This window comes from Giraffa tippelskirchi, chromosome 13, assembly GCF_054371585.1.
Source record: "Giraffa tippelskirchi isolate mGirTip1 chromosome 13, T2T-mGirTip1v1.2.pri, whole genome shotgun sequence".
Taxonomy (NCBI): domain Eukaryota; kingdom Metazoa; phylum Chordata; class Mammalia; order Artiodactyla; family Giraffidae; genus Giraffa; species Giraffa tippelskirchi.
Window position 1 is genome coordinate 33,982,854 of NC_137287.1, and position 10,473 is coordinate 33,993,326.

General features: G+C 42.2%; 1 pseudogene; it reads left to right on the forward strand.

Moving 5' to 3' along the window:
- Window positions 1-9,488: 9,488 nt before the first annotated feature.
- LOC145533631 (U2 spliceosomal RNA) lies at window positions 9,489-9,605 on the forward strand (annotated as a pseudogene).
- The last annotated feature ends 868 nt before the right edge of the window (window positions 9,606-10,473 follow it).

A 10,473-nucleotide genomic window follows, 5' to 3' on the forward strand; every position in this document is an offset into this window, starting at 1 on the left:
TCTGGTCCATGTAACAGGAAATTGGTCTCTGCCATCGGCCAATAAATCTCCAACTTTTTATTGAATATTAAAGAAAGACTTCAAGTCAAGTTCAAATCTCTTTGCTTGGAGTTTCTTATATAACGCTGCAGCTCCGATACCTCGGGTCACAAAAAAGCTTTAAAAAGAAGGAGAAAAATGGAAAAGCTCTCCAGGTCAGTGGCCCCCAGGGACGATCTCTTCTACTTAGAAATAATAGCCTGTTACTCTAAAAATCTTAAACAAGGCATTCCTTCCCTGGCCTGCACATTATAATTGAGACAGGGCATTAACAACTGGTGTCTGGATATACCTACAGGGAGCACACAGCAACTTCTCTTGGAAGTTAAGACCAAATGGGGGCTTCAGGATCTCTCCCATTTCTATTTTTATCCATGTGTCTCTCTTTTTTTTTTTTTAAATTGAGGTATGGTTTCTTTGGGTTTCCCAGGTGGCGCTAGTGGTAAAGAACCTACCTGCCAATGCAGGAGACATAAGAAATGTGGATCCTATGCCTGGTCAGGAAGATCCCCTGGAGGAGGGTGTGGCAACCCACTCTAGTATTCTTGCCTGGAGAATCCCACGGACAGAAAAACCTAGCAGGCTACAGCCCATAGGGTTGCAAAAAAGTCAGACATGACTGAAGTGACTTAACACACACACAGACACACACACATAGTTTCTTTACAGTGTTGTGTTAATTTCTGCTTACAGCAAAGTGATTTAGTAGTACATATGTACATTCTTTTTATATTGTTTTCTAATGTAGTTTATCACAGGATATTGAACGTAGCTCCCTGTACCCCATGTCTGTCTTATGCTGCTTGTCCTGAAGACGAGAGTTCTCTCTTTCCTCATCAGCTGGCATATTTGGTTACATTCTCCCACCCTACATCAGGAGTTTCTGCTTCAAGTTCCAGCTTTGGGTGTCCTAATTTCAAATTCTGAGGAGATGGATCTCCCGGGCCTCAGCTGAGGATAAGCTCTCTGGGCAGTGAATATTTGTTGTTCAGTTGCTCAGTCACGTGCGATTCTTTGTGACCCCACGGACAGCAGCACGCCAGGCTCCCCTGTCCTTCACCATCTCCCAGAGTTTGCTCACACTCACTTCCATTAAGTGGGTCATGCCATCCAATCATTTCATCCTCTGTCACCCTCTGTCAAGAAATTGGATATTTATCTGTAGTCTAATCAGCTGTGGCAGGTCTCCCAGGTGGGGCTGAGGGGTAGGTAGCTTTATTGTAGAATGAATACTCACTGTCCATCCCCTACAGTCCCTGCCTCCTGGGGTTCTTGTCTTCACTGTATTGCTGGAAGCTGGATCGTGTGACTGGCTTCATTTAATGATATGTGAATGAAGTGGCATGAAGGGCATCGCAGAGGAAGTTCTAAGGACCTTCCGGCATCACTCTTTCCCCTCTGTCATGAGAGCTGTAATAACCTAGTAAGGCTGCGCTTTCAGACGGAGAAGCAGAGCCACAGCCCTCCACCAACTTGAGACATGAGACATAAAACTTTGTTGTTAAAAACCATTGAGATTCGGGGGTGTTTTGTTACTGCAGCATAACCTAGACAAAGCTGACTTATACAAGGGCATCATGTGAATATCAGAGGCTGTGAGGGGGGCAGATTCTTGGCAGAGAGGACAAGGATAAATAGGTGCCCCCCAAACATTTGACTATAGGGGCTTCCTATTTCCTGGCAGAGTCTCTAGATGGTTGAATTAAAATAATAACTAGAGTTTAAAGTAAGATTTGGCCTTTGGAGACCCTCTACAGATGTTGGTACCCTTTCTCCCTATTAATAACAGCTATTCTTTACATCCAAGTTTGTGTAGATGAACAGTTAAAAGAGTTGAGGTTCAAACAGCTAGGACTCAGATTCTGGCTTCATCTCTGTAATTTAATTTCTTTGTGCTCTAGGTTTCCATTCATAAAAAAAGATAATAATGGTATCTCTCCAATAGGGTTGCTGTGGGGAATAAATGAGATGATTTATGTAATATTCTTTGTTGATGCCTGGCACAAATAAAGCACTCTAAGGTGAAACCATTTATTTTGTTTGTCTTTTAAAAAAATTGATTTATTTTTAATTGAAGGATAATTGCTTTAGAGTATAGTGTTGGCTTCTGCCAAAGGAACCATTATTTTTATTCTTGTCAATAAACTTGTGAATCAGGAAAAAAATCCTTGAATAATGAATTCACATGTTGATGAAATTTGGCCACTGCAGCCATGGTCCACCAGATTGACCAGGGACACATTTCCTGGAAATGTCTTGGGCAAGCTAAACACCCTGTAACTCAACCCAGCACTCATTTAATTACTGCTCTCCACATGCCAGATAGCAAGTGATGTTCATTTCCCACTGTCCAATTTAAATGCCTACCAAGCAATGAACCCTGTCTTTAAGCCAGATTGAGTTACTCATCTATCATTCCCATTAGTTTATAAAGAAAAGCTCCAAAGACTGGTTGGTAAAGAGAGGACATACAGTGTATAAACCTCTTAGAACAGTGCCTGACAGGTAATGATTGCTATGAGTGTGGTTACTGTTATTATTACCATTGTTATTATTGTCATTATTACTATTGTTATTATTATTATTACCTTACTATTATTGTTACTCTACGGGGAAACAATGGAAACAGTGAGAGACTTTATTTTCTTAGGCTCCAAAATCACTGCAGATGGTGACCACAGCCATGAAATTAAAAGATGCTTGCTCCCTGGAAGAAAAGCTATGACCAACCTAGACAACATATTAAACATCAGAGACCTTACTTTACGAACAAAGGTCTGTCTAGTCAAAGCTATGGTTTTTCCAGTAGTCACGTATGGATGTGAGAGTTGGACTGTAAGGAAAACTGAGCGCCTAAGAATTGATGCTTTTGAAGTGTGGTGCTGGAGAAGACTCTTGAGAGTCCCTTGGGCTGCAAGGAGATCAAACCAGTCCATCCTAAAGGAAATCAGTTCTGAATATTCATTGGAAGGACTGATGCTGAAGCTGGAACTCCAATACTTTGACCTCCTGATGCAAAGACCTGACTCATTTGAAAAGACCCTGATGCTGGGAAAGACTGAAGGCAGGAGCAGAAGGGCTGGATGGCATCTGAAGTGCTGTACTCAATGTCATGCTGTTAAAGTGCTCTGAAGACAGAGGATGGGGTGGTTGGATGGCATCACCTACTAGACGGACATGAGTTTGAGCAAGCTCTGGGAGTTGTTGATGGACAGGGAAGCCTGGTGTGCTGCAGTCCATGGGATCGCAAAGAGTCAAACATGACTAAGCGACTGCACTGAACTGATCGCTAGAGTATTATGTAATCAAAACAGTATTAGGTAATCATATAACATTTGATTATTGTTGTTATAACTGTTATTACTATAGTGCTATTGTTGTTACTCAATTTGTCACTGTAACTACTATTGTTATCACTATTATTACTCCATTGTTATTACTATTACTACTATCATGATTATATCTGCTATTATTACATTACTATTGTTCTTACTCTATTGTTATGACTGTTACATTACAGTTAATGTTTTTGTCTATTGAGGTCTTATGACTGACTCTTTTCTTCTTTTTTTCTTGCTATTTAAAATATTTCACCTCCCAGGTGTGTGTCCTGGATTGCTTTTTTAAAAAAAATTAGTTAATTTGGCTGTGTCAGGTTTTAGTTGCGATTAACAGGGTCTTCATTGCATCATGTGAGATCTTTTGTTACAGTGTGGGGCTCAGTACTTGTGGCTCAGGCCTAGTTGCTCTACAACGTGGGGAACCCTAATTCCCTGACCAGGGATCGAACCCACATTTCCCTGCACTGCAAGGTGGATTTCCAACCACTGGACCACCGGGGAAGTCCCTCCTGATTGTTGTTTTATTTTTACTTATTTTTTTAAGGGGCACAGCCTTTATTTATTTATTTTTTTAATTTGGCTGCACTCAGTCTTAATTGTGACATGTGGGATCTAGTTCCCTGACCAGGGATCAAACCTGGGCTCCCTGCATGGGAGCATGGAGTCTTGCCACTAGACCACCAGGGAGGTCCCCTGATTGCTTTTTTAGGTCCTCTGGATTTAGTGCTCACTCTGTCCCACAAGCACTTGAGTTCCTATCTCCTGGTTGCCCCTGTGATCAACCTGTCCCTTGGTTTCTCCCTGTTCCCATGCCTACTGGCAGGACCATCCCTCACCTGAGTCCCTTGCACTGAGCCCTGGACTCTCCTAGAGGGGAGGCATGGATTAGGACACACACGGATGAGAAGACCAAACACCAATGAACTCAGTTTCATTGGAGGAGAGAGGTACTTTTTCTCAACACTGTCTTCCCCAGGGCAGGAGCACAAAGCGAAAGGTCATTTCCAAGCAGCTTTCTGAAGATGCTACCTCACCATCTTCTCTCCAAAACGGTTATTTGGAGAAGGCATTGCTGCAATATTACGGTGACCTATATTTGTGGTAAACTTCCCCACTCTCCCAGGAGAGACTGGTGAGCTATGAGACTTCTCCATACAAGTGGCTTTTTAGGACACCCTCCCCTTACAAAAAAAAAAAAAATGCAGAGACTTGTTTGGTACCACTCGGACTCCCAAGTAATATTCAGCTTACAATTCTCTCCCCTCCTCCAAAGGCGAGTTATTTGCCAGATCCCAAATGGTCCACAGTTGATGGATGGCGGGTGATTTCTACATCAGCACACCTTGGAGCCCCAGAGCTAACCCTCTGACAGCGTTAGCATAAAAGATTTACATTTATGTTACGAGGGCCACACAAGAATAATAATTTTAAGATACATTGCCTTGGCTTCTGGTGCACCCTGGGAAATCTAGCCGCGGCAGGCGCTGATCCACACTGTAATTACAAAATGGCAGTGCAGGAGAGGGTTTTTTGGAGACAAGCGGCTAGAGACCAAAGCCATCTGCATGCCTTGGTGGATTGAAATTACAGTAATATATGAAGACATTACCTGAAAAACCCAGCACCATTTAAATGATTTACTCTTCAGCCCCAGCAAGCTTTAATTTAAGGATAAAGTCATTCAGAAAGCTAATCTGATAGGGGAGACATTATTTCACCCAGTTAAGTTAATTTACAGTAGCTGATTGTTGTGGTTGCTTTTGGTATTATTATCTTCCTACAAACAGCTGATCTGCCAGACAGAAGCAATATACTGCTTAACACAGTGTCTTAATTCAGCTGGCAAGCTATCTGTGATAAAGGTTTGTTTATAAGCAATAATAGGAAAGTCATTTTGAGGCCACGCTGATAACGCTGATGAGAAATATTTTTTAAGGGGCAGAGGCACAATTAAATAAATAAATGAATCAGCAAGCCCTGTACTCGTGGGTCTGTTTGTCTGGAACGGCTCTTTTGAGCGGTCATTTTCCATTGGCATGGCCCTCCTCCCCTCCTTCATGTATTTCCTGCCCTGTGGTCCTCTCTCTGCACGTTTACTCCAAATTGTCCTAGTGTCTGGCAACCACTTCTTCCCTGTTGCCAAATCGACTTCTCAGCCAGACCTTTGAGAAAAAACACTTCTTGGGAGCCCAGTGAATTCAGCTGCTTTCCAAGCAAAAGTGAGCTTTGATATTTGTCTTGAATGAGTTTTTTTTTTTCTTTTTTACCTTTGAGAGACACAGAGCATGTTCACTGGTGGTTGTTGAGGCAGAAAAACATCAGGAAGTGAGTATTTGAAAGGGAGCTAACAGATTGGAAGGTGAAATTGGAGATTTTGAAAGGGCTTGATAAAACCAACTTGCGAGGGGGAGGTGGGAAGGGGGGAATGGATTGGGAGTTTGGGATTAGCAGATGCAAACTATCAATATTATATATAGGATGTTTGCAGAGAATAGATACATGTATATATATGGCTGAGTCCCTTTGGTCGGAAGATCCCCTGGAGAAGGAAATGGCAACCCACTCCAATACTCTAGCCTGGAAAATTTCATGGATGGAGGAGCCTGGTAGGCTATAGTCCATGGGACTACAGAGTTGGACACGACTGAGCAACTTCACTAGTCCCTTTGCTGTCCACCTGAAACTAACAGAGCATTGTTGATCAGTTACACTCCAATATAAAATAAAAAGTTTAAAAATGTCATTGGAAGGACTGATGCTGAGACTGAAGCTCCAATATTTTGGCCACCTGATGTGAAGACAGCTGACTCATTGGAAAAGACTCTGATGCTGTAAAAGATTGAAAACAAAAGGAGAAGAAGGTGGCAGAGGATGAGATGGTTAGCATCACTAACTCAATGGACATGAACCTGAGCAAACTCAGGGAGATAGTGAAGGACAGGGAAGCCTGGTATGCAGAAGTCCATGGGGTTGCAGAGTCAGACAGGACTTAGTGACTGAACAACAACAAAAAGGCATAGGATGGATAAAAAATAGGATCCTACTATACAGCACAGGGAACTATGTTGAACTATATTCAATATATCATAATGGAAAAGAAAATGAAAAGGAAAAGAAAAGGAAAATGAATCACTTTGTTGCACAACAGAAATTAACACAATATTATGAAACAACTGTACTTTAGTAAGGGCCTCCCAGGTGGCTTATAGGCTTCTCATGTGGCTTTAGTGATAAAGAACCCACCTGCCAATGCAGGAGACATAAAAGAGGTAGGTTTGATCCCTGAATTTGGAAGATCCCCTGGAGGAGGTCATGGCAACCCACTCTAGTATTCTTGCCTGGAGAATCCCATGGACAGAGGAGGCTATTAGGCTGTAGTTCATGGGGTTGCAAAGAGTCGGACATGACTTACTGAATATACAACAAATATGCACCCCGCTCTTCATGGCAGAGCAATATACAGTAGCCAAAACATGGAAACAACCTAAATGTCCATTGACAGATGAATGGAAAAAGAATGTGGTATATATACACAAAGGAATATTACTCAGCCATAAAATAGAATGAAATAATGCCATTTGCAGCAACATGAATGACTTAGGGATGTGTTGTGTTAGCTTCAAGTGTACATTCCTTATCAGATTCTTTTCCATTATAGGTTATTATAAAACTGGAGTGGGTTGCCATTTCCTCTTCTATGGAATCTTCCCCTGGCCCAGGGATTGAACTTATATTTCTTGCGTCTCCTACATTGGCAGGTGGATTCTTTACCACTAGCGCCACCTGGGAAGCTCATCTAACCTATAGCAGACTTATCAAATTATGTCAATGATGGTAACTCTCTCCATCCTTTCTGCTAAAAAAAAAAAAAATAAGGCAACATGTTCATAATGACCCAAATCACCGAGCAAGGGTCTGGCTCATATTAAGCATGCATAAATATCAATTCCCTTTTCCCATGTACGAAGCATGCAGTAGAAAGGGAAAAAAATTAAAAACAGAGATTAGAAAAGACATCAGAAAGCAGCAGGGACCCCCTTCTCCAGGGATGGAGAGGGAAATTGCTTGCTTTGCACATGAGCGGTTGTCACTCACTCCTGAACGATTTCTATCAGTGGGGCCTATTGGCTTTAAAATAAGATTAGGCTCCATTTCAAGCACCTCTCTTCAGCCTTCAGGGAAGGAAATGGATCCAGGGAAGAAAGGCTGATGGAAACTGTCCTCGCTCGAGGGCAGGAACCTTGCCATATAAATTCTGAGACTGGTTAGTCCTCTGGTTACGCACTCTGGGTCCAAGTACATTGGCTGGACCCAGATTTTGCTGGTTGATTTTGATTTCTGGCCTGATTATCCAAGAGGGGGAAGAAAGCATCTCACAGGGCTTGGAGAAGTTAGCATGACCAAGCTTTTCCTGGGAAAGGTCTGTTTTCTTGGTGCAGAGACACAAGTGACTGAACCGACACAATATCTTCTTCCAACCTGTCCTTCCAGCCAGATGTCAATCAACATATAGTCTGTACCAGGAAATGTGGTCTTAAAGTCAACTGCCCCTGTGTCAGACTATAATCTATGCAAGGACAGGCTCTCTGTTATTTACACATTGTTTCCCCAAGGTCCATAACCACCCCTGGTATACGGTGACCAATCAGTTCTCCCCAATCCCAAGCAACAGTCCTATAGTGATAGCTCAGAAGTTCTTAAAAGGATGAAAAAGTAAATAAGTAAAAATGTAAAAGGGCTTCCCTGGTGGCCCAGTGGTAAAGAATCCTCCTGCCAATGCAGGGGACACAGGTTCGACCCTTGATCCAGGAAGATTCCACATTCAGCAGGGCCACTAAGTCCATGCGCCACAAATGCTGAAGCTCACATGCCCTAGAGCTTGGGCTCTGCAGCAAGAGAAGCCCCCACTTGCCATAACTAGAGAAAGCCTGTGTGCAGCAACAAAGTCTCAGCACAAAAATAAAAATAAATAAAAATTTTAAAAGGATGCATTTAGCTATTCCCAGCTCTCCCTCTCCCATTCCACCCACCCATTTCCCAACCACTCTCCTCCAAAAGTTTTGCAAGCTACATTCACCAGCATTGTGGCAGTCTCCCTGGTCTGAAAGGCTGATTGTCCCATCAGTTGAGTTCTATTAAATAGGGGACCCCAATACATTCAGAAGCACCAACCTCTGCTCTACGCACCATGTCCGTTTGACAAGAGTGAAGTGGATTAATTAACATGGCGGGTCTATCTTCTACCCAGCTGTCTTGTGTTGCAATGGAGACCAAGAAAAATCCATTAGATTATACTGAGAGATAGCTGAAAGAAAGTTTAGATTAAGTTTATCTCTTGCGGCAATTTTATTAGATAGATTAAGTTTCTGTTCATCTCTCCAAAGACCGTAGTAATAACCAGTGTCATGACTTTCAAATCCTTTGGACTTCAGAGGGTAATCAAACATGGTTGTCTTTTTATCCCCCTCTTTCACTTCTTAGTATTCTACAATCCTGCTTCATTCATCTGTCAAAGCGATAGTATTAAGGGGATCAATGTTGACAAGTGATAGTACAAATTATGTAATGTTGATGACATTTCACTGTCTCCTTTTGATCTGCAATTCCCACTCTCAATCACTCCTTATTTTAGAAAAAGCATTGAAAGAGAAAGACAGCTATGGAAGCCGTGGGCTCAAGTCCCAGCACCCCAGGGGCAAAATGGGGTGAATTTGAAGTGCATGGAATTAGACATGCGGCTTGGGAAGATGGCCTGACTGACAGAAGGGGAAATTGAGGTCATCTTCTTACAACACGCCTTTGGCAGCTGCCACTTGGGACCACGTCACAGCTTTTGGTTGTGCTGTAGTCCCATGGAATATTTGACGTGTCTGGTCTGCAATGGTAATGGGCTTTCTATTCCCAGAATATGTCCTTTGATTTCTTCTTCACTGGGAATTAATGGAGGATAATTTAAAAGGAAGAACTGAACAGGTTTTATTAAAAAAAAAAAAAATGAGACTAGGAGGACAGGTCCAGACACAAGAAGGGCTGTTTTTTCTGGGGTAGGGGATGGGTATTAAGTTTTGAACCAGGTGATAAAGGATCAAATAAGGAGAAATAGATTCAATCGCTTCTTGGCCTTTTGGCTAACATCAAGTGTAGTGTCTGTTCTTATCAGTTTAATAACTGATATGTCCTCTGTCCAAGACAATCTATTAAATGAAATGATACAAATGAACTTACTTACAAAACAGAAAGAGACCCATAGACTTAGAGAACAAACTTAGAGTTGCCAGGGGGAAAGGACAGGGGAAGGGATAGTTAGGGAGTTGAGTAATGGCAGGTACATACTGCTCTATTTAAAATGAATAACCAGCAAGGACCTACTGTTTAGCACAGGGAACTCTCCTCAATGTTATGTGGCACTCTGGATGGGAAGGGGTTTTAGGGGGGGAATGGATGCATGTATATGTATGACTGCATCCCTTCACTGATCATCTGAAGTTATCACAACATTGTTAATTGGCTATACTCCAATAGAAAATAAAAGGTTTAAAAAAAGAAGAAATAGGTTCAAAATATAGCAGAAGGGGACTTCCTCAATGGCTCAGATGGTGAAGAATCTGCCTGTAATGCAGGAGACCCAGGGTAAATCCCTGGGTTGGAAAGATTCCCCTGGAGAAGGGCATGGAAATCCACTCCAGTATTCTTGCCTGGAGAATTCCATGGACAGAGGAGCCTGGGGTGCTAAAGCCCATGGGTTCTCAAAAGAGTCAGACACAACTTGGTGACTAAACAACAAATAGCAGAAGAGACTTGTTTTGGGAAGAGAGCATCTTGCATCCTTATAATGTTTCCATCCACATGGAGAAATCTCTGTTAAAATAATATGTCTGGGCTTCCTTCTTTCTCTCTCTCTATCCCCTTAAACACACCTCAAGAAAAAGGCTCTTGACAAACATGGGCTCCAGTTTTAGACAGACATGCCACTTTCTACTTGTGACCTTAAGACGGATGAATCATGATTTTCCTCATTTGCAAAATAAAAACCACAGTATCAGTTTTCCGGGGATGCTGTCATAGTTAGGAGAGTTCAGAAATCTTGAAGAAA